This window comes from Poecilia reticulata, linkage group LG16 (genome assembly GCF_000633615.1).
Source record: "Poecilia reticulata strain Guanapo linkage group LG16, Guppy_female_1.0+MT, whole genome shotgun sequence".
Lineage (NCBI taxonomy): Eukaryota > Metazoa > Chordata > Actinopteri > Cyprinodontiformes > Poeciliidae > Poecilia > Poecilia reticulata.
In genome coordinates, this window is record NC_024346.1 from 28038193 (window position 1) to 28062188 (window position 23996).

Here is a 23996-nt window from a genome sequence, read left to right on the forward strand (position 1 = left end):
TTTTTCAGACATTGAATTTTGGGTTCTCATTAGCTGTTGGTATAATCATCAAAGCTACAAGAAATAAAGGCTTGAAATGCTTTACTCGTTTCTAAAAAAAAAAAAAAAAAAACTAGTCTAAACTTACCTTTCGTCCGATCGTAGTCTCGTCCCGTCAGGTGAACCCGCTTGTCTCTGTAATGACATCGCTGCCTCTCTACCCAGAGAACCTAAAAATCACAGGAACAAATAATTAATTTCATTTCTTTTAACTTTTTGTGTTTTTAATCATGACAAAAATAAACGATCACATCCTTCCCCGCACCACCAACACTCTGATCATTGTGATCTTTTTTTTTTTTCTTTTTTATAAATAATCCAAATTTAAAACGGAAAACTACAATTGGTTCTTTTTTATTTTATTGCACTTTGACAAGAAAGGAGAGGGGGAAAAAATCTATAGTGCATGGAGAGTTGGGCAACTTTGTGAAGAAGTGTAAAAGGTACTCTTCATTTGTTCAAAGAGTGCCTACTTGCTTCTCTCCTTTTGTGGTGCCATTGTCCAGGGTTAAAAGCAACAAAAACACTCCCCATCTCCTCCACACCTCTGTCCTCTGCAGGGCACACGCATGCGCACACGCACGCCATTCTTTCATAGTCCGCCTGCCTGTGGCTTTGATCTGATAAGAGGCCGGTCCTTGTGAAGGTGGGCGCAGTAAATCAAACGGCAGATCACACACAAACCTGCGCGCACGGGCACACACGTGCATATGTATCACTGTCAGGCCGCCATTGTCCGCTCACACTTAAATCAGAGTGGAAGAGGTTGAAAATAAATACTACTGAGAGGCGGCTGCAGTCTTTTATGTCCTAAAAGCCTCCTGCCTTTATTCTCCCTTCATGTTCTTCAATTAGACTCAATTAACAAAAGCTAGGAGCTGGTCTTAACTACCCACGAAGGACAGCTGTTATAAGGACGCTACATACGTGACATTAAACACACAGGACAGAGGGAGGATGTGCCATGCATACAGATTGGCAGAGGGACTGAAACCACTACTTTTTCTTTTTTTTTAATGTTAGCATATGCTATGTTCATTTAGGCTCTAAAATCAGTAGCATAAGTAGGTAAATCCTACAAGCAGCAAAAAGGAACACATTTTTTCATACGTTTTTAAAACACAAGGCTCACATTTCATATCCCATACAATAGGAAATGAAATGTAAACACATAACTTTGCACCATAATACACAGAAACTTTGTGATATTTAATCTTTAGGCTGATGATGCTTGCAGTTTACCTAAGTGGTCATAATTTCCACATTGTTATAGTTTCGCAAAACATAAGGCGAGTTTTAATTTTTTTTCCGCAATATATATTTTCGGCCTTAAAGCCGCAGTATGTAAATTTTATAAAAACTACATATTTTTTTACATATTTGCTGAAATTGTCACTATGTCATGACAGTATGGTATTAAACAGATAATCTGTGAAAACAATTTAGCTCTTCTTCCTTCTCCCAGTGCTGGAAACAACCAATCAGAGCAGAGCCAGGAGTCTTTATGCAGTCAATCACAATCTTGTCTGGTGTTGCTAATCCCCGTCCCTCTTCTGCTCTCTGCAGAAGAGAGCTAGCATGATGTGAATGCTAAGGCTAGTTTGCATAGCCACCAATGACAGTGAACAAACAGTTTTCCTGTAACAGTAAGTTGTTTCTCCACCATTAGCACATTTTCCAGCAAGTATATGAGGTTGGCTGACAGCACTAAGACCCTCCTCCTGGCTCTTATTGTTTGTTTTTTCAGTTGGGAGCGATGTATTTCTTCAGATGGCAGTAGCAGCTCAAAGAGGAGGAGTTAGATGTTTTCACAGATTATCTGTCTCATAACGTGCCGTCACGACATGGTGAACGTTTAAAAAAAATATCTAAACACATATTTTGTATAAAAGTTACATACTGCAGCTTCAATGTCACTTTTAAAAGTAAAAAGGGGAAGCTTGTTAGCTTAAGGTCACCATCTGAACTGTGAAATACGAGGGGGGTTTGGGTGTGGTTTGCTGCAAGAGAGAGTGGTGGATTTCACAAAATGGATGACATCATGAGAAAACAAGATCTTCCAAACAAATCTGATCAGTTGCCTCGTACCTTATGTGATGTCACCAGAGGAATAGAAGCTCCCTATCTTGTATATTGATTCAATAATTCAACACAAAATAGCAAAACAAATATTGCTTGTTCTATGGCAGAGAAGGAATATCTAGTTCGTTTATTTGACCGAAAATTCTGGCAGGCAGCTTTGAACATAAAAAATACATTAAACCTCCACACAGATTTACATAATGATAGATAAACAATAATGTCAGAGGGTGTGTATGTGCGTTTGCATGCATCAGTGTCTGTCCCAAATGCCTTGTTAAAGCCCTCCAGCCCCTCCTCTTGAGAACCAGCCAGGACAAGCTGATCAATACACATGATAGGGAGCTAATCGCTCTCTGTCAAACCAGGCCCTACCAGATACTAATGGCACATGCTCAGCAAGGAATGGATGCGTGATTGTGTGTGTGAGCATGAATTGACCTTAACAGCACATTGAGCTCTCTTCGGGGACTTTTGCTCAAGGTTAGACTCGGGGGAGAAGGTGCAATTGACAACACTGTCTGTGACACTGACCCCAGTGCCATCAGGACATTCATCATCCAACTGTCACACATGCACGCACGCGCACACACACACACATGCACGCGCACGCACACAGTGCTGACATACAAATACACACCGAATAAATCCAGCACAGAGTTTATATGATGCAATGGGGGAAAATAAACAAAAGGCACATCAATGAAAAGAGCACAAAGGGCCTTTTTATTTATGCTGTTAAATGAACTGATTGCAACTTGAAGGTGCAGTTTGGTGTAAAGCCATGTTTTACGTGGGTCTGAACGACAAGCAGCAATTTCTATTCACTTTTGTGTTGAACATTGCATCTGTACAGGATAAAATGTGTGGAATTTACCTTATTTATTATATCACACTCTCAATTCATTTTTATCCATACTTAATAATCAAATGATGAAAATCAGATGCTCTGAAGTAAGAAAGTGGACTTCACTGAGACAGTTTGCTTCTAATGGCAGCAAGGAGTGTTTGTTTTTTTAAAGTAACTGGTTTGTTCCTTTGTGTCTGTTTTCATAGTTACACACTTACAGACATGTCACGATGTTAAGACAAAAGGGCAGCTATGATTGTCCCATTTAAAGTCAAAAGCTGATGTTCCCACATATTTACTCTACAAAAAGCTTTTTGTTCACTTTTAAACCTGCCAGCCTGGAAGCCACACGGGTTATTCTCACAGAGTTGAACTGCGTCAGTACATTTGCCCTGATGTTATGGTTTCTGATTCTTTTTTCAAAATCATTGATCAGCTGGTTATCTGGAACATAATGCTATCAAATATACAGTTCTATCAATAAAGGTGAGATTTTACTGTAAACAGAACGTCTCCATGGCATAGGATAGCACAGTGCTGTATTAAGCATTGTTACAACTTACTGCCATACATTTTTTTTAGTTGTGACTCTCAATCAATGGAAGTTATGTAAAAAAATAAATAAATTTTAAAAAATCTGACATTTTGGTTTAGCAGGAAATCTAACTGTGTACGCTACAGCCTCGAATACTTAGGAAGGTGAAGCTGAAGCACCTTATATAGGGAAATACAACTAATCAAACACAAGTGAATTTAACCCTTCTGCGTGTGAGGACTGAGGCAAACGTAGAAGTCTGTGGAAAATGATACAGGTTTTACGTGTGTGGGGTCGGTTGGACCCCATTTTTAAAATACAAGTTTTGCTAAGTTGAATATGGGAACAGGAAAAAACAGCGATTCATTCCCAATTGTTTATAAAATAACAGTTTCTGACAGCAGCACAGATCGACGTTCAGGAAGAGGAAGAAACGAGACCATAATATTGAGTATGAGTGTATATGAGCACAAATATGTCTGTATAGTTGACGTCATATTCTGTGCTACCAGAGAAAGAAAAGTGTGAAAATGTGTGCGTGTGTGTTTTTCTGTTGTCTCACTATGAATGAGTGGACGTGGTGCGTGGCAGGCAGCTGCAGCAGCCTGATAGCCGAGCTGAGCTGCCCAGACATCAGCGCTGACATTTTGGGCTCCGCCACCCGCTTCACGGCCCCACGGGAACGCCGTGGCAATTGCATCTGTGGTGGTGGTGGTGGTGGTGGACGCGTCTCCCACCCTCGCTCGCCAAGCCCCACCTCGCCCCTGAGCCCGTCAATCTCCGCGCCGCGCTTCCCGCGAGACCCGGCCTGAACTCGGAGCCTGCCGGCCGACTCGGGCAGCGGCGAACACTGCAAATGACCCACCGTCACCGGTGCAACGATTGTTATCCGCCTCTCCCATCAGCCTCTTTACTTAATCTCTCATCTCTCCGTCAAGACTGAAAACCTCGACCGCAGAGAGGAAAAAAACTACAAAGGACAGAGTTTGTGTGTGTTACTGACAGTAAAAAATAAAAGAGCGTGAGCTCTACAGAGGGAAGGGAGGAGGGTGTGGAGCTGAAAAGAGTGAAAGAGAGGAAACAGATAACAGACAGATACACTCTGGCCCCTCCTTGAGCCTTCTTTCAGGGAACCCCTTGCCCCTCTCTCCCTCCTTCCCCTTTCTCTCCCTCCTCACGCCCCTCTTGGGCCCTCTGGTGTTGTTGCTCACTCCATTGTGTCAGCCTTCAGAAGTGCTCAGTTTGAGTGGCAGGCCGTCACAGATCAGTTCCCAGCTAAAGCGGCCCGGCAGGCCGGGGTGACGGGCCAGGAAGGGATCTAAGTGGGGTTTATCAGCGCTTCTTAACGCCTCTCCGGCTCCCTGACACAAAAGAGAGGGGGTATTAAACATCTAAAGCAAACCAAAAGGCGTGAAAGCTCCTTATAGGGCCGCGGGATTGAGGATGTGACTGGAGTCTAAAAATAAAAAATAAAAAAAAAAGTAAGAGAGGGACACACACACACGCACACACACGCACGCACACATACAGAGACACACAACTCAATAGCGAGGAGGCACTGAGGAAAAACTCAAATGTTTTTATTCTGTGTAAATGGATAAGTAGGTGGAGGGGAAAAAGAAAACCAAGCAAAAGAAAACTAGCTGAACAATGTTTTCTACCTTGCTGCCTGCAAGAAACGAATCCCATCCACAAAGCCGAGATGCTAAGCAACGGTAAATTATTGAAATTATTTCGAAAAGTTAGGAAAAATGAAATTGTTCTGCCTTTCAGAAGAAGAAATCAGAAAATCAAGATAATCAGAAAATTGTCAATGTTAGATCTCAAATCTCCTTTTGAAATAATTAAGAATACTTTAAAGCAGACTGTCTACATTTCTACATGCAGTTTGTGATTTTTCAATTTCCTTTATAACCAATCTTTTCACAGTTGTTTCTAAAAAAAAAATGAAGGAGAAAAAAAGCCCTTATTTCCTACAGAACGATCAAAAAAGACCAGCCAAATGTAACACGTCTTCGTCTGATAATTAAATCCTCACACTTTGGATCAATAGTAGGACGCGCATGCTTTCACCTAAAGGTTAACAGTCTTCGAGGCACCTAGACCTGTAATACCCCCATAACATCTCCAATAACCCCAACAAAGGTAATATCATAGTAAGATTCTGCTGAAGGATAATTCACACAGTAAGCTATAGTAAAACAGATCTACTTAGCCACTGCTTCAGATTGTAATTTGTGTGGATATAAATTAGAGGACATTACAGAACCCTCTGGTCATGTATGCTGTTGTATTAAAAAAAATAATGAAGAAACGACGGGCTTTGTGTGGAACATTGTGTCCTGCCAACTCTTAGAAGTATATATGCTACTTCTGATGCCCTCCTGTTTTGAAGAGTGCATGCATGTTGGGACCAGGGGTGTTTGTTCACAGAGCTTTGACATCCAAGTCAAGTCAAGTTTATATGTGTAGCCCATTTCGGCAATAAGACAGGCAAGTGCTTTACATCATAAAAACATCATTTATGAATTGATTAAACGAGCAATAACCATTCAATTTTGTCAAATTCCATCATGTGAACATCTCTTTTTTTAACAGTTTCTTTCAGTGTCTCTTAGTGGGTCAGATAATTATTATCAAAAAGTACAGCAAGTCTTTATAGCATCTGTGACAATGACTCTGATGTCCAGAATCAGATCTGAATACCCATCAAACAAACACTCCACCGTGTCCTTTGGGCTATTCAGGCTGACAGTGGCTGATGTTGACACCCTTATTTAACTTCTCTCCTACTTTAAGAACATTTTCACACCTGAGACGTTTAGTCAGTTTTAAAAAAGCTGGTTCGTTTCCCGCATTGGAGTCGTTCATTTGTGTAGATGTGAGCACAGCAATGTCACTAAGATACAGGCCAAAACAACCATACCAAGACCGCTTGGAGAACGTGGTCTCAGTGTGATTTTAAACAAACTCTAGAGAGGTTTTGTTTATGGTGTGAGGGTGATTTGACTTTGAGCCAACAGCTGCTAGGTGTTTGGTTCTAGCTTGCGCCAAATGCCTTCTGAAGGGACAGGTGTACGTTGCATTGTGGGACATTGCAAACACACTAAGATACACATATTGTGCATCTTTTTTTAAATGCCTAAGGTTTTACCTGGAACACATTGTTATGTTTAAATTTTCTATGTTTAGAGAGAATGAAAAGCTACATTTTAAGTTAGCTTTTCACTTAGCTTAGAACACAGCATCTGCTTTCTATATTTACCTTTAGCACTCCTAGCCTAGACCTATGCGGCAATAAACAGCCTGCTCTTTGTGATTTGCTTACAATTTTCATTGAGTGAAAGAAAACCGAACTGCCTGAAAAGCATGTTAGCAAAATCATCAACTGATTTGGACCAAAGTAAATGAACTACAGGTGTTAAAACCCCAAGAAACCAGGAAGGTGCCAGCTAAGTAAACATATTTTATCACACATCTGTTAATTAGTGTATGGCAAAGAAAAGGCAGGTGGATGCTCCAACTGAACATATTAAGTAAATTTAGCTCATTTAAAACATGCACTAGTTGTGGCTTTACAGGTATTTTTTTGTTTGTTTGTTTATTTTGTGTTATGGAGGCCAAAAGGATAACAAATAAAAACATTAGTAATTTTAAGAGTAATCCAAATTCTGCATGTAAATAAGCTTTAGAACGAGGAAAAACTTCCAAGTAGTTCTAACTTAACCATTGTCTATGCTGGCATTCTTGTTGCTGTTGGCTTTTGCGTTTCATAAATAAGAAACTTGAATAGAAAAAAAAAATCCAATCTCAAGCCTGATGCATGCTGCAGCAAAAGATTTACTGTATGTGCGTATTAAGTGTGTAATACACCAGCAGGGGCCAGTTTGCGTATGTTAGAGGCTGGTGGGAGGCTTCCGCCGGAGACATTTTGGAAAAGGTCAGTGCGGAGTTCAGTCAGAGACATGCTTGTGCATTTTTAGACTGAAACTGCATGAGGTATGATATGGACAGATCAGATCAGAGTCACTGAACGGAGGCAACTATCCAAGGCAGTAAGACAGAGAATGAGAAAGGAAACCCTAATGAAGGAAGATATGGTACATGATATAGTTGTGTGACATAATTAGGACATAAAATTTAAAATTGGGTTATAGATGTCTTCTGCTATGTTATAAATATCTGAAGTAGAAATTCATTTGATGCACTTAATCAACAAAAACAATGTTTTACTTATTAAACAAAAAAATCTGCTACAAAATATAACTTAAAGTAGCGCTATATAAAAGACAAAGTAGAAGATATGAGAGTTGCAGCTAATATGAGTTTGTAATATACTGTATACACAGCTAAACAGCAAAAAATGATAATTTTCTAAGGCAATTTGCCACTAAATACATTAGGTGTTTAATCTATGTTGTTGATTTGGTTTATGAAAATAGCAAAATAGGGCTGCACAGTGGCGCAGTTGGTAGAGCTGTTGCCTTGCAGCAAGAAGGTTCTGGGTTCAATTCCCAGCCTGGGGTCTTTCTGAATGGAGTTTGCAGGTTCTCCCTGTGCATGCGTGGGTTTTCTCCAGGTGACCGTCAGGTTAATTGGCCTCTCCAAATTGCCCTCCCAACCCCGTTAGGGACAAGGGTGTAAAGAAAATGGATGGATGGATATAGCAAAATAAAAAGTTTTTGATTGGCATAGATGAGTTATTTGTGATAATCAAAATGTTTTACTGCGTTTTCTGTTATAAATTGAAAATAAATTGACAATGTGTGACACTGTTGTGTAAATACTCCAATAGCAATGTCAACCATGTCAAGTTAGTTTTTAACCTGAGGTTGCAGAATGCCGAGGTTCTTCAAAAATTCAACCAAAAATTTAAATAAGCAAAAAGTTTACTTGAACAAGCAAACAGAGGCTAACATTAGTGTCTCTGCTTCATATGCAGGTTTGCAGAAGACTTAAACTATTGGTACAAGGGAATTTTTGACTAAATTGTTTTTATTAGCCTGGTGACAATATGCTCTTTACTTTAGAGGGAATCTTTCCCCCAAAAAATGTGAAGTAAAACTCATCCCACTCCAAAAAGTGCATTTTTTCCCACCTCATTGTAAAATTTAGCTTTGTTTTAAAGCCTTAAAAACTAAACAGGATAATGAAATCTACATTTATAACACACATATTCACACCTACTCAGACTTAAGGATCTTAAATAAAATCTCAAAAAAATAATGCCTAGTAGCTCCAAATATGAAACTATTTCATCTGAATAACTGTGAAGTTCCTATTAGAAAGATATAAAAGCTTAAGAACAGTGGGCAGGAAAAGCTCAACGTATTTGCATCCACAGCCGTATTTGTGCAATCTATTAATTTACAACTCATTAGAAAATGTGGAACATTTTCATTTTAACCTAAGTTATGAAAGTAGAAAAGTAATTAAAGTAACAATTTAATGAAATCATGAACCATACATAGAGCCACTGGAGATTATGCATAAATTACTTCAATTAATCACATGCACACTGATCCAGATGATAACTCTAAATCAGAGTTAGGAATATTCCTCTCTTTATTTTCTGCTCTTTTTGCTGCTTGTATTTGCATGCCTGTCCGGGTGTGTGTGAGTATGCCCACATGTGTGTATATGTGTGTGTGTAAAGCTGATTTGTGCTTTGTGTGTTGTGTGACTGAAGGGGAACGCGCTGGGGAAGAGTCCAAAGGTCTGGTGCGCCCTGGAGAACGTGCGTGGCCAGAGCCACATCTCAAGACCCTTCCTCTCATCCTGCCTCCTTCGCCCCGCGCTGTCACGGGATATCTCCGAGGGTGACGGTTTCCCTGGCAACTACAGCCCGGTCAGAAGGCTGCATTGTGCGTTCAGCCGGTGATGCAGAACGCTCTGCTGAAGGTGGGGTACGCTAAGTGATAGCGGGTGGTGCAAAGGGGGGATAGGGGTAGGGGAAAAAAAAAAAGAACATGAACATGCTTTTGTGCACCTCTCGCCATATAATGTTTAACGTTCTCCTTCTAATCAACACTAGACCCCGATTAGATGACTAGTGACAGCCAAATGAAGTTTCATTTGCATACACATGCTGGGTGAAATCAGAACTGATGCCAGTGTGTGAATCTGTTTGACACAGCCAGGACAGGCTACTAGTAGTCTGCTAGCGGCTGCTTTTGATAGAGACGATTGTGTTTACCACCCAGGGCGCCTTTGTGTCAATGGGTGGCAGGAGGAATTGGAAGCTGAGATAAATGTTGTTTTTATTAGTATTAATTATTTTTAGAGAGTCAATAGGGATTGGGCTCCCTATTGTGTTTGGTCTAAGAAAATATAATCCTACATTGTTGCTGGTAAATGATTTGAGATTCCTATTCGGTTCAAAATGAAAGTGTGGTTTCACTGTTCCTGAAGTAATCTGGATTACAACTGAGCTGCTCTTGTTAAATTAATATTTCTGAAAACACGAATTCTCGTTGCATATATAAATAAGTAAATAAAGCTGGGTTGTTTTTGGCAGCACTGTTGCCGTATACAGCAAGATCCTGGGTACACTGGAAACAGAGAACAGGTGATCCAACTTAAAATATAATTTGATCACAAGTAATCAAATTAACCTTATTAAGTTGTCAGGTTAAAAATAAAGTAAGTTAGACGAACTTAATTCACTAACCTGTGACTAATTCGTACCAGTTTTTAAGTTGGAGCTGCATTTTCTGTTTTCAGTGTACAAATACTAGCCTGGGATCTTTCTTTCAATATGGGGATTGATTTGATATTAATATCTGTATCGGTCCGCTATTGAAGAAAATTCTAGATCAGGTATCAGATGACTATGTGCCCTGGCATATCTATTTAATGTAATTCTATGCTTTGTGCTTTGAGTGAAGTCATGCCTTATATTTTTATTTTACATTATATTTAGAATTCCTAATTGCACTTTCTGAACCATTTTAAAAGTTTGTTGCATTTTATTTTTTACTTGTTTGACCAAGGTAGTCAACCTATGATTTTTGTCAGTTTCTGTTTCTCTATTCTATACTACTGTGAAGCTATACAGTATGCAGTAAATATCTACCCCCTACTGCTGTGAAGCTATACACAATAGCGTCACAGTAGTATAGCTTCTCCTGATGCAGAGTTACCAAATAATTTCTAATTTAGTACATTTATGTCTGTGTTTTAAAAAAGCAAACATTTCAAGTCAATTCAGCACTGTTTTTCTGTATCGGATCGGTACCAGCCGAAACTGAACTTCAGATATCTGTACTGGTATCAGAAAAGAAAAAAGTGGATCGGTGCAGACCTAAACTTTCTACATGGAGTTTGCATGTTTTTCATGTGCGTGCATTGGTTTTCTCCAGGTACTCCGGCTTCCTGACATAGTCCAAAAACACAACTGTTGGGTTAACTGGTTACTCTAAATCACCCCCTGGGTGTGATATTTGCATGCATGGTTGTTTGTCTTCTGTGTTGCCCTGTAATGGACTGATGACCTGGGGCGCCACTCACCCAATGACCACAGGAGACTGTGACCGTGCATGGACAAGCAGCTATAGACTCGTGGACAAACATGAACTTCTGGTGCTTTTTATATATTAAGGCAAAATTAAATTGAACCAAACCTGGAATAAATTTTTACATTGCTTACATATTTATTAAAACACACTTCGGATTAAAACCTGTCTGTTTTCTCACATATTCAGAACATAGGAGGAGGTTCTCACCCAGGGTGACGAAAACAAGAACCACTGCTTATCTCTACACATCTGTTTAATTCTTCATTTTGAAGGGATTATGTCGCTACACACTATACAGTAAGTATCTACCGCAGACACAAACACTTACCCCTGCTGCAGACCGAAGTCTCCCCTCAAAGGTGACTCTATCAGAGCGCCCCCTGCTGTCCCTCAGGGTGTACAGGCCCTCCAGGCTGCCAACCTGCCAGGAAGAAAACAAAAACACGCTGTTAAGCTAAACTCCTAGCTAAACTATCCATCCATCCATTTTCTAACACCCTTGTCCCTTAGTGGGGTCGGGGGGGGTTGCTGGTGCCTATCTCCAGCTAACGTTCCGGGCGAGAGGCGGGGTCACCCTGGACAGGTCGCCAGTCTGTCGCAGCTAGCTAAACTTCTGCATGAGATACAGCTTGGAGCAACATTTGCTGTGTTCCCTACTTCTCACGTCAGAATTTGCTGGAAATGACATTGATAATAACATCTGTTTGTGGAAAAGATGTAAGATGTTGTTGTTTTTTGTAAAGTCACAACTTCGTACTCGTCGATACCGACACGTCGTATTCAGCCTTAATCACCCCCGTGACCCTTAGCACTACCTGACTGCGCTGTACCCCCTGCCCCCTGCCTCCACCCTCGGCCACCTGTCCTGTGTGGGGGTTTTTTTTCCGAGAGAGTGGTGGGTCGAAATCAAATAGCGCAGAGTTTATCTAACCTTATCCCAGGCTTTTCATTTCCAAGCCTTATAAACTCAATCGTATTGACCGCCTGGGAGAGTTAGAACTAACTAAGTGAAATCTACTCGGCAGCAATTGTGTGCCGGGGCGCATGTTGTGTGTCTCCGCGGCGAATGTGTGTGTGCGCGCGCATGGCTCGCTGATTCTATCTTCCTTCGCTTTCATTCTCTCTATTCTCTGTCCCCGAGGTGCATCAGGGCTGAGACTGCCGAGTAAATTGTCCCAAATTGAGTTCCCTCTTGCCGGCAGATACAGGCCACATCCCGACCGTTTAGAACGAGCCAGAGAAAGAAGAGGAAAGAGCGAACGAGAGAGAGAGAGAGAGAGAGAGAGAGAGAAAACAATCACAGCACACATCACTCGCTTGAAAAATTTCTATCTAATTTCTTTCCTTGGCTTTCTTTCTATTCACCCTCCCTGGCTCTCCTTCTTCTCTGCAGTACTGATTTCCCTGCTGCCTTTCTGTCTTCTTGCAGCACATTATTCTTCTGTCTCTCAGTCTTTATATCACTCCCTCTGTGTCTTCTCTTGTCTTTGTCTGCTGCCACAGATGTACATCCGTCTTTTCTCGCTCAGCTTGGCTTTTTCTTCCCCTTTGATGCCCGGTCTCCTTACTCCATCTTTTTCTTTTTTTTTCCCCCCTGTCCTCTCTCCTTCAAACCCTGCTACCTTTCTCCCAACAATAATTTATCTACGCCTTTTTTCTCTCACCTCAGTTTCAATCCCTCCTTTGCATTCTCATTCCTCTCTCTATGGATGGCTGTACCCGGTGACACAGTACCCATCAGCACAGACGTCCTGGGTGGAGGAGTCTGGCTCTGACAATAATCACACAGCAAGTTTATAACACTGGCAGCCCAGCTGAGTAGAGCTGAACTGAGCACACACGACTCCCATGATGCCAGCACACTCCATTTAACTCGGCAGGGGGGCTGCAGGCTGGCTGGGGTGGGAATGAAGCATGAGACAGATATGGGGATGCCTACATGTGTGAGTGTGTGTGAGTGTGTGTTTTTTTTCTCCTGTGGTTGTGGGGGGGAGGGGGGGGGGGCTTATGCTGGAGCAGTGTCTGAAGACAGATATGGAAACAGGATCTGGAAGGATGGTTATAGCTGATACTGCAGCTGCCAGGGATGAAGGATTTGGGAGTTTTAGGTATAAGACGAAACTCATTCCGTAAGTAGACACTCCCGTCCAGTAAAACTTCAATAGAAAAGTTCCGGAAGGAAAAAAAAAACACTGACATATGTGAGATTAAACAGTCCTTCCATGACAAACTTTAAGACATGTGATTAACATATTTAAGGCCAATCTTCTTTTTTTATTATTATTATTATTAATTTAAGACATTTTAAGGCCTTCGTTTGTGATACATGAATTTAAGACTTTTTAAAATCGTTTTAATGCCACCCGGAGTGAATTTTAAGACTGAAAAAAAAAACATAAATACAGGAGACGGTTGGGAAGTCCTACTGTATGACAGTCAAGCATAGCAAACTAGCAAAATTTCGGGGGTTTGTTTGTGGCTCTTGGCAGCAACTTGGTGTTTCTCACACTGTATACAAAACTCTTTGCACAGAATGCGCCTTAAACCATATGGGTTGGCAACAGAAAAGAGCCAGTGGGGAAACCGAACATCATCCATCCAAGTGGCGATCAATTTCTACTTGTGATAGAAGCAAGACAGCTAGCTACAGCTAGCCAGGGCATATCAGCAGCTAGCTAGCGATCACCTCAATCAGTTCGAGTCACAGAACAGAATCGAGATATCTGACTCAAATTTTTGCTTGACAGAAAAGTCCCACTGGAATTTTGTTAGTTTGAATGTGATTGCTTAGTTTGTTAGCCAACTAGCCAAATGTTGTCTCATTTTTTTTAAAGTGAATTTGTCATTGTCATTTGTCATTTGTTTAGCAGGTTTTCAGTTTTGACTACAAAAATTATTTGGGCTTTTGAATCCAAGATGATATAAGGTTTTGATGGAATAAGTTTCATCCAGGTACATTGTACCTTCAGCAATGCAAAGGCAGCCACTGCACACGTAAAACAAACAAAAAAAAACGAATGCACATACATACTTTCAGAAAATTCAGTTATAAAGATTTCAGAGCTATTTCAAACACAACAAAAAGAAATACATGCATGTACATGCGCACACATTCAGTAAATCTATATATTTTTGCACCCCATCAGAGCAGATTGGCAACAAAACAATATGAGGCCAATCAGGAGACCATTGGTGTGGTTCTCCTTTTGCTAATGAAGGCACTTTGAAAAGGTAATCTAATTCACCAGCCGCAATTAAGACTGGTGAGCGCCTTGTCACTATCAATTATCCACTCTTTCACTCATGTTCTCCAGCGCGGACGCTGAGCTTGCCTGACACACAGTTCTGTTGGACAAATCCACCCAATCTGCCAGCCACTAATCATGGGAACACTAATCATGAAAGTGTTCAAACACACACATGCATGTTGAATGCTTCAACTGTTCCACAATGGATTAGGTAAGCTTGGCCTAATTTCACTATTCTTGGCGAGACCACATAGACGGCAAAGATAGGAGGGAATTTGGATATCAACGTATATAGAAATCGAAATGATCACCTTATAAACCTATCTGATATATGGCAAATGTTTTCATTCATGTAAATATTACAGGCTACAAAAATTTGTGAAGTGACTCCCAGTTATTTATTTGGATATAAATAGCTGTCAAGTGTTTTCACTTACAGTTCAGTTTTCCACTGAACTGTAAAAATGATTTAACCTTTAAAGGGGCAGTATCATGTAAAATTGACTATTTAACTATTGAGCTTTCCTCATCAGAAACATACCTGGAGTGTTGCCTTGATTCTTTCATGCACGTTTGAGAAATCCTTTAATCTCCTGTGGCAACCATTCAGCTGGTCAATACACCTGGATGGACCTAGCAACTCCTTCTAGTAGAAGCTCCTCCTCGGAGATGCAGTTTCCAAGCTTTTCAGCTTTCGCCTCACAGAGTAGTCCTCTCAGCTCCTTCAGACTAGCCAGCAGCAATTAGCAAACACCTGGTGGAACTGCACATCTGCTGAGTTCATTATACCAGCCACTTCTCGGTGCCAAAGGGTTAATAGAGGAGCCATGTTGTGATGACTTCCTGAAGTTTTGTCACTACTGTTTCTGATGTTTAAGGCAGCTGTTTGTTGTTGTTTTTTTACATATGTATTTAAATATTCACAAATTGCATAACAAATTTCTGCAGCTGCACAACCCTTAATTATTCATTAACTTCGTTTCACAAAGCTATAAGGTGAATTTATGAGTACAAAATATTTTTTGCCCAAATTAGGGTTATTCTGGTTTTATTTTAGTTCAAGGGTCTGTTATCTAAAGAGCATTTTGTCCTCCAGCCCAGCTAAATATAACTCATTGACATCCTGTTATATTACGACCTGTTGAAAAGAGACTGCTTTGATTTTTGATAAATATCTACTGTTGAAAATTTGTTGTACTTTTTGAACAACAATTTGTGTTTTTTTTTTTTTTTTACTGAAGTAAAATGTAACATTGTTGCAAAAGCAGACATGGATAATTTTTTTTGTCTGGACTGTTGATGTTGGTGGAAAGATGTAAAAATTAAAAAGAAAGTTCATAGTTTCCAACCTAATGGTAAGAAAAATAGATCTAAAAATATATTCCTGGTAATTTTAGTATCATTATGTTGTGGAAATTCATCAACAATCAATATCCACACCAGTCTTTCTCATTTGGCGTCCGCAAGAGCTGAGTAGCACGCTGCCGAAAAGAAAACACAACAAAAACACAGCAACACAAACAGGGAATTGATGGAGGAAGCATAACGTGTAACCAAAAACAAACACAGACATCCAGAGTCATTGAAGCAGTGTGTGAAAGCTGTTTGAGATGGTCCACCCTATGGAGAAAACAGCAGCGTGTGTGTCTGCTAACAGCCCCACAGGGATCGAGGACTCCACAGGCTCTGCTATGGAAAAGCAAGAAACAGTGGAGGGAAGGGGACTGGATGATGGAGGGCTATGCTAGGGGTTAAACGAGGTGAGCCGTTAAGCTTTGTTAGTTACAGTATTGGCAGGGGATGTAGCCATGGAGAAGGGCTGGGCTCCGAGTTCAACAGTCCATCTTAAAGTGAAAAAGAATAAAGTCATAGGAACTCCTAAATGATAAATAAAGCTATTTATCTCTTGTAGTTTGGGAATTAATTGCACAAGAGGTATAATGCAGTATAATTTTATAAGAGAAGAGGCATTATTTTCATAGAAAATAATGCCTTATAGAAGAGGCAGCCCAGTATAGAATAGTTATCTGGTTCTATAGTGGTAGTATAGAACCACGAGGTTCTAGACATATGAGTTATGCTTCCTCCATCAATTCCCTGGCCTGGAAAAGTAGTTGTACACATTGAATTTCACAAGTCATAAATTGAATCTATTTTATTATGGTATACCACAACAAAATGTGGAAGGACAGTGAAACATGGTTCCACCAAACAGAAAAGAAAAAAAATCTAAAATGGGGGGGGATTGTGTTAATTTATATTTAGCTCCCCTTAGTCCATACTTTCTAGAACCAAGTTTTCAGTCATAGCTGTGGGTGTATGTTTTGGGGGTACTTGTCATAATGGCTTCCAGTATGGGAGTATGCTGGAAGGTGAACCTGCCATAATGGCAGGTATGGACATACAAAACATAGAAACATTTTGTATGTCAACATTTGTACTGCAACTAAGAAGCAACACAACGTGATGTTTAGGTAATTTCTCACTTTTCTCTTTTATCTCCAGATGCATTGTGTGTGTGTTTGTATGTGACTGCATGTGTGCGTGCATGTGCGTGTGTGTTTGTGTGATTCACGCATTCCTTCCTTCTCTTGTCCACCATTATCTTTTATCTTCTTTATCTCTCTGTGTTTCCCTCTCTCTCCATTTCAATATTGAAGAGAGTTTTATTAAGGGGCTAGACTCGGATGTGCTGAGGCGCTCTCAGTAATTTTCCTACAAAGTGCTTTAATCCATCACACGGCCAACATGTGGCCTTTGCAGCCATACATCATCTGAGCCCACAGAGAGCAAGCGGGAAGTCGGAGCATAATTTCTGCTCTCCTCCGCCCGCTCGCCACCTTCTACTTCCTCCTTTTTTTTCCTTCTTCTTCCTCTTCTTCCTCCACGCTTACCTTTGCATTTCGCCAGAGATTCCCAAAAGGGAGGGGAATCCTCGTCTTCCGGACATATTCCACGGCCTGGTCCTTCTCTGAATTTAAAAATGAAAGTGAGGCATGTGCAAAGATGGAGTGGGGCGGGGGCCAGCAGGGGCGGTACGCAAAGGGAAAATGAAAGAGATTGAGATAGGAGTGAGTGAATGAGGGAGTGGATGAGTGTGAGGTGGAGAGAGAGCGAGAGAAAGGAAGAGATAAGGAGAATGGAGAAAAATCTCACTCAATTCAATGAAACGGGGGACAAAAGCAGGTGATTGGGAGGTAGAGTGTGTGCGTGTGTGTGTGTTTATTCGTATAGGCTTGTGCGTGTGCTTTGCACAAGGCGTGAGTCTTCGCGCTTGCAAGTGGAAGCAGAAACAGAAAGAGACAGAGAGAGAGAAACAGATGAGGAGGGAAAATGAAAGTGCTGCATTTCCCAGCATGCAGCTGGTGCAGCGCTGCCCTCCGTTTTGCCCCCCGGCCAACACCTGCTTCCATTTCGCTTCCTCCGCCCTCCTCACACTGAGGAGCAGTGATGAACTCTGGGCCCCCTGACTAATGGAATGGGCCCTCGCTCCCGACCATTAGAGGATTGGTGTCCCTTTCTGGCACCCCTGAGTGCCCCTACTGTACGGAAATAAGTGAGGCCAGGGTGAGGGAGAAGATAGTGGCAGGTTAGTCTTTTTTTCCCCTTCCCCTCAACACACACACACACACACACACACCTGGTTGTAACATAACAGCCTGAAGTAATCCAGCCAGAAGAAGGCTTGACATAGCTTAGCAGCCGATTGAGGCTACCTTAGAAATTCCGAATCAGGTGCAACGCTAAGCGATCAAAGAAAGAGCCCCTTCCCACCTCCCCTCCTCCGAATGATGGCGGAGTGTTTGTGTGATTTCATTTAGCTTTACCTCAATTACGTCTTTACTCAACGAAATGCACACCTCAGCCATGCAGGAAAGGGGTGGAAGCAGGGAGCGGATTGCGGTCGGAATCTCTTGATGAGCTGATAGCCTAGCTGTGCCACAGTAATGCTATGCTAATGGTATGGTAATGACATGCTAATCTGCCAGCAGTATTCCACCTCAGCAGAGGGCAGGGGAGGCCTTTCACCACTGGATGGAGACCAGGGACTTCCTGAAGTCAGAGTTTGACACACACGCACGCATGCACACACACACACGCACACGCACGCACGCACACACGCAGACACACAGAGTGTGATTCTTGTAAAGTGGTGATTTCGTCTCGAATAAAAGCAATGACAACTGCACACCTAATCTCCCTTTAATCGGATTTGCAGACTCTTAACTAAGCAAGAAACAATACGTGTAAACAATGCACGTATCAGGCGGCGCCGGCGCTACTTCAAACTGGGTCGGCTGTAATGTGAGTAAGTAAGCCTGCGAGTTTTATCGACGTGTAGCATCGAGTCGCAGGGCTGTTGTTTTGTTGCTGATACAGCGGCGAACATAAAATCATCCATTTTAGATTGTGATCAGGTTCTTTTTGGATCTGTGATAGCTGCCATTACCTGAGCAGACAGAGTTTTTTTTCCTTTTCCTTTTTTTTAAACTGATTTGTGATGATAGCACAACATCACAGTAGCCACGACTGAAGATGAGACTTATTAACACACAGTGATGCATCACATTGCTACAATTTACTGCTCCCCTATCCTGTTGGGAGTAAGATTATTCTACGTTTAATATAAAGGATTGCTGACAAACTACAACATGCACTATAAGTGAAGATAAACAAAACACACAAATAGAAAGAGCTCCATCCTGTCATCAACAGAACAGACAAACCCGGAACAGCAATGCATCACAGTAAATCTGTCCACGCAGGCATAGAGACATCATCTCAGGTATTCCTCCTTTTGTATTTTTTTTTTTTTGCATTTTAGTTACAAAAGGAATATGTCAAGTCTGCACAATAGCAGCACACGATGACATTTTCCTGGATGCCATACACTAAAAATCAAAGAGACCAAGCAATGCGTTGAGTGCCAGCTCGGAGACATTTGATTCCCATTCCGCTCCTGCGGCATTAGCGCGGGAATGCCAACAGACATCACGATCCTCTCAAGCTGGCACTGGGCTTGTCAGACTTTTTCCACTCCGCTTCGACGTTTTCAAAACTATATTGCATATCAGAGCGCACTGTGAAGCCCTGACACTTCTCGATACGTCGGTATCTGCTGCAACGTGAGGAGCAAATCGCAGGTGACACAATTAAGCTAGGTTTGACTTAACAAAGGCGATTTAGTGTCGTTGACATTTAGGATCAGCCTCTGGCGATGGGCACGTAAAGGAAACCAGTCAGCAGATTGGACCTGGAGGTTGGTGGGAGCGAGGGCCAATCATGAAAAGGGAGGCTCATCAGTGGGTGTATTGGTGCTGAGTTGGACACCACAAGGTGTAAATCCTCCTCACTCAAAATCAGAATAAAAGCAGCAAAACTGATTGAAATCATCTTTATTCTAGTTATGATGCAAGTTGCAATTATATTAAGGCACTAAAGGGAAAGAAAATGAACCAAAAACACTAGAATAAAGCAGGGGTGTCCGTGCGGATACACGAGGGACAACGAGAACGACAGAGACAGGCAGAGAGGAAGACACAGGAGTGGACTGTCCAATACTCCTGATAAAGGTCAAAGCCATGTTTTATTCATGATTCAGGCGGCGGCGGCAGCAACAGAGCAGCAGGGCCAAGGTTACAAAGAGCTGCCGTCCCCAGTCCCCAGAGGGAGAGCAGCACACAGCCTCACACCAGGCTGACACTCCCAATCACACCCAATCAATAGTGTCAGAATGCACACGCACGTATCAATACGTCACATCTGAGAATGAATGGAGGGTTGGAAAACTGCGGTTTTAAATGGATGATATCTAAATAAGTAACTTTAGAGGGGAAGTTTGGATTTTATTATTGCTGTGTCTTACAGTAATGTTTAAGATCTTTCATCCAGATGTCACTGGGTTTGGTCTTTTTCATACGCAAAATATAAAAGTATTACAAAAATTATTAACTTTTTGGAAATACCAACCTTTAAGCATTGAACATACTTTTCATTAAGCCAGTATTTCTGTACAAAATGTTTTTTTATTGGTTTGATTGATGTAATATTCAAATTTTAAAGGTCATGTTTTATATTACTTGTAAGTGGAAAATCATCATAATTAACAGAAATAAAGGCTTTCAAACATCCATCTGTGTGGAATTAATCTATATAATGACTTTCATTTATTTAGTGATGAAGTTCCTCAATAAATGGGCTTTTCAATAATATTTTGATTTATTTAATGGGCTTATATATGGTAACAGTTTTCAAGTGCTTATTGTGTGGAATACCAGTTTAAAGAGCAACACAAGTGTAACAAGCTGAGATCAGCTCGTAAATAATCAGAATTTCTGTCCAGACAGCTAGCCTGCATTCAACGGCTTAACAGTTTGTAGCTTGCCAACTGCATTTGGCAAAAAAGTGAGGTACTTTAAGCCTTCGTGCAGTGACTGGCCAGATATTTTATCAAACAGCCAAATTTTCTCTTTTTACAAATGTAGGAAAGCTGTAGTTTCAACAAGTGAGGGAGGCGGTGAGGCTCAGCGGCTTAGCCAAAAGAAACTACAGCCACTATAACTGGCATCTCAGTAAAATGACTTGAAACCATTGGAAAAGTTTGATGTTAGCTTAAAAGTTTGAAGACATGGCTTCTTAAAACCCCAGTGTTCTCCCAATAACCAATAACTACCAATACCTTGAGACTGATAATAACCTCCATTTGGCTAAGTAGCTAATGTGTAATAAGCTGGCTAGTCAGCTATCTGCTTGGGTATCCAGTTAGCTTAATAAAGTTTGACAAGTGTGCATTTAAAACAATGTTAAAGTAATAAGAGCTGTAGATAGCGCTCATTTAGCTTCCAGATTAAGAATGTCTTTGTTTTAAGCAACTGGAAATACTGCTGAATAGGGAGCGAGGGACAGTAGCCTTCTTTAAGCTAGCTATGAGCCATGTGCAGCCACAGATGTGGTAGAGGCAGCAGTGAATTACTCAGTGCTTTTAAAAGCTTTAGCATACCTCAATACTCCAGATGTAACTACTAAGTTTTGTTTTTTTAAAAATGTGAAACGGTCAAAAATGGATTTAATGGAACCCCTAACTGCTTTGAGGGATACTTTTAATTACGTCTATACCAATAAGCTGTGGCGTTAAGGATGTGTTATACGTTAAGGAAAAAAAATCACTTCAAAATATCTGAGTGTAACAGAACAATGAGAGAATAGCTTCCAGTCCCTTACATATCTTACTTTTCAGATCATTTAAGGAATCATTTAAGAAGATCCAGATAAAAGACTGAGAAGTCACATTTACATCTATATCTCTCAAAACCGTTAACCTATTCTTTAACTATTCTCTCGCAGAAAACAAAAAACCTAACACACCTCATCAAAACCTGACTCTTGCTCTTTTTCCTTTCGTCAAATCAAGACCATTTTTAAAAGAAGCTGACACAGTTTCAGATTCAACAACCAAAGTAACCTTTAGAGTATTAAAATATGGAATGATTTCAGCAGGACAGATTACAACTCTGGCAAACAGTTAAAGACCCAAACATCTCCAGTGGCATCCAGCTGAATCCTGCGACGCATATAAGAATTTTTCACAGCAGAGACGAGCTGCCTGCTGATAAATTTTGTGTATTTGCGCATGACGCCATGTGTCTTCTTATACGTGTAGGGCACGCATTTGTGTACGGCGTGTTTTAGTCTGTGAAGGCGCTTCTCTGAGCATCTTTGATCAGATATGAAATATTCTGAAATGCTGCTGTAATTTGATGAAAGTCAGATATCCCTCAAGTAGGAAATAGAAGTCAGCACTTTGGCAGCTCTTAAAAAGAAGAAGAAGGAGACGGGAAGAAAAAAAAAAAGCCCACGCTTGCAGGATTTTTGCTACTTTGCGGCCTCATAGGTGGAGGACCTAAGAGGGGTCTTCAACATGCACTGACCCGCTGTATGAACTCCAGCCCGTGCTGCTCGGCCAGAGCTCGGGCAGCTTTGGCGCCTCCTCTCATCTGGACAGCGTAGAAGATGTGGCGGTTGGTCCCATGATGCCCCTCTGTGGTCGCAAGGTTCCTCTGCAGCAGGATGCAGAACACCAGCAAAGATCCACTGAACATGAAGCCTTCAGCAGGAGAAAAAAAGTCAAATAAATCCCATTTTAATGAGCACTTGCGCATGCCATTTAAACGGCAAAACACCAAAGCTCAACGTAATTGCATCACCAAGCTATTTTTGGAGCTTTTTTGAACGAGGTAGCATAAAACCTTTAAATACAGGGGGGAAAAAAATCTTCAGTATTCTCACTATTAATGTAGGCGATAGTAATTCATAGCAAAATGGTATAATTAAAGGGATTTATGTGAGCAGTGCACTACATATTAATGAACATCGGATGTATATTTTCACTAGTAATCAGACAAATGTATTTCTTTCCCTTCTTTGTTTCTGAACGCACATAGACAAAAGGCTGCTTCATGAATTTTCATAGCAGCCTCCGACAATTATCAGCAGAATTTAAGTGCCATCTCTAAGCACACAAAGTGAGTTTTCAGTGTGGGATCCATGCAGCAGACTAATGAACATTGGCAGTTGTGAAACAGTTTGCCCACAGCCACCTCCTCTGTACTTTTACATAAAATCCGCTACGGCTGCCACCTACAAGATGTGAGCCACCCACCTGTAGCAACACAGCCCCGAAAAACGTCCAGGAGAAATCTCTCACCCCGCGCGATGAAAGCGAGAACTCTGGCACCGGGGGGCCCCGAGCGAGACAACGCGCTCTCTCCAGTTCCCAACCCACACGTTTAATCTCCTGGCCTTGATGCAAATACTTCTGAGAGGAGGAAAAATAAAATGAAAAAGAAAAAAAAAACTGCAGCACTGAGCGAACTAACTTCCCTGTTTAAGCAAAACAGGAACTTCATCAGTCTGTCTTTGCGCTTGTGTTTTCTTCTGAACAATGACGGTACAAAAACAAAAAGTGCTTGCCTCACACTTGTCACATAAAACTAACCAATCCGACGGTCAAACATAGAGTTGAAGTACACAAAATGCTTCAACTTCCACTCACTTCACAACATAATGCGTAATAGTAGCAGTAGTTAGGAAAATGTGTCTGCAAACTCAGGTGCATTATTAATCTGCATTGCAAAAGTATTCATACCCCTTGAACTTTTTCATTGTTTCTCTCATATTATTATGATTTACCACTATCTGTACTTGGACTAGGCCAAATCTGTTGTTGAACTGGAGTGACAGTCTAAAGCCTCCTATTCCTGCTGTTGTTTGCAATTTTTTTAACTTTATGTAAATAGTCTGCTTATGCACAAACATGCACGCACATTTTGTCATTTTTTATTAAATATTCCTACTCGGTTGCTTTTTTTTTCTCAATCGGACTTTGCTAATTTTAATAACAATATTTCCTATATGGTATATCTGGCCTTTATAGATTTTTATTGTGTATAAATCTACATGTTTCACATTCCTGCTGCAGCTGAATTTCCCCACTGAGGTATAAAAGTTATTTCTATTCTTTGTTTATTCTAATTGACTCCAAGAAGCTAATTATGATGCTTCCACCTCCGTAATACACTGTTACAATTTTGTCCCACCTAGTGCGTTTTGCATGTTTTGCAATTTATTTACTCACCTTACATAACATTTCTGCTGTTATTTCTACATCTCTGTTGTTTTCAGTTTTCATATATTGTTTGTAGATTTGTAGATATGTAGATTTTGAATTC

At 41.0% G+C, this 23996-nt stretch overlaps 1 pseudogene; it reads right to left on the bottom strand.

Annotated features, from left to right (window-relative positions):
* Nucleotides 1–23008, bottom strand: part of LOC103478225 (proprotein convertase subtilisin/kexin type 4-like) — a 198200-nt pseudogene extending 175192 nt beyond the window's left edge.
* Nucleotides 23009–23996: the final 988 nt, after the last annotated feature.